Raw genomic sequence first — 1,545 nt, 5'->3', positions numbered from 1 at the left:
ATGCCAGCACCATTTGTTAAATATGCTTTTTTTCCATTTGATGTTTTTTGCTTCTTTGTCAAAGATCAGGTGTTTGAAAGTGTGGGGATTATTATCTGGGTCTTCAATTATTTTCCATTGGTCCTTCTGTCTGTTTTTATGTCAATACAGTCTGTTTTCAGTACTGTAGCTCTGCAGTAGAGTTTGAAGTCAGGGATTGTGATGCCTCCAGAAGTTCTTTTATTTTTTTTATTTTTTTATTTTTTTGGTTTTTTGAGACAGGGTTTCTCTGTAGCTTTGGAGCCTGTCCTGGAACTAGCTCTTGTAGACCAGGCTGGCCTCGAACTCACAGAGATCCGCCTGCCTCTGCCTCCCGAGTGCTGGGATTAAAGGTGTGCGCCACCACCGCCCGGCTCAGAAGTTCTTTTATTGTACAGGATTGTTTTGGTTATCCTGGGTTTAAACCTCATAGAAGAGAAAGTGGGAAGTACACTTGAACACATTGGCACAGGAGACCACTTCCTAAATATAACCCTAGTAGCTCAGACACTGAGAGAAACAAAAAATGGGACCTCCAGAACCTAAGAAGCTTCTGTAAAGCAAAGGACACAGTCAACAAGACAAAATGACAACCTACAGAATAGGAAAAGATCTTCACTAACCCCACATTAGACAGAGGTCTGATCTCCAAAATATACAAAGAACTCAAGAAATTGGTCATCAAAAGAACAAATAATCCAATAAAAAAAAAATGGAGTACAGACCTAAACAGAGAACTCTCCACAGAGGAATCTAAAATGGCTGAAAGACACTTAAGGAAATGTTCAACATCCTTAGTCGTCAGAGAAATGCAAATCAAAACAACTCTGAGATTCCATCTTACACCTGTAAGAATGGCCAAGATCAAAAACACTGATGAGAACTTATGCTGGAGAGGTTGTGGGGTAACACCTGCATTGTTGGTGGAAATGCAAGCTGGTACAGCCCCTTTGGATGTCAGTGTGGCAATTTCTCAGAAAATTAGGAAACAACTTTCCTCAAGACCCAGCAATACCACTTTTGGATATATATCCAAAGGATGCTCATGTGATCAACTATGTTCATAGCAGCATTGTTTGTCATAGCCAGAACCTGGAAACAACCTAAATGCCCCTTGACCAAAGAATGGATAAAGAAAATGTGGTACATTTATACAATGGAGTACTACACAGCAGAAAAAAATAACGCCACCTTGAATTTTGCAGGCAAATGGATGGAGCTAGAAAACATCATTTTGAGTGAGGTAATCCAGACCTAGAAAGACAATTATCACATGTACTCACTCATAAGTTGTTTTTAGACATAAAGCAAAGAAAACCAGCCTACAAATCACAATCCCAGAGAACCTAGACAAGAATGAGGACCCTAAGAGAGACATGCATGGATCTAATCTACATGGGTAGTAGAAAAAGGCAAGATATCTGAGTAAATTGGGAACATCGGGACCTTGGGAGAGGGTTGAAGGGGAAGGGACAGGCAGGGAGGGGAGCAGAGAAAAAAATGTAGAGCTCAATAAAAATCAATAAA

The sequence above is a fragment of the Arvicola amphibius genome, chromosome 2 (genome assembly GCF_903992535.2).
Source record: "Arvicola amphibius chromosome 2, mArvAmp1.2, whole genome shotgun sequence".
Lineage (NCBI taxonomy): Eukaryota > Metazoa > Chordata > Mammalia > Rodentia > Cricetidae > Arvicola > Arvicola amphibius.
Note: the sequence above shows the minus strand (reverse complement) of the source record.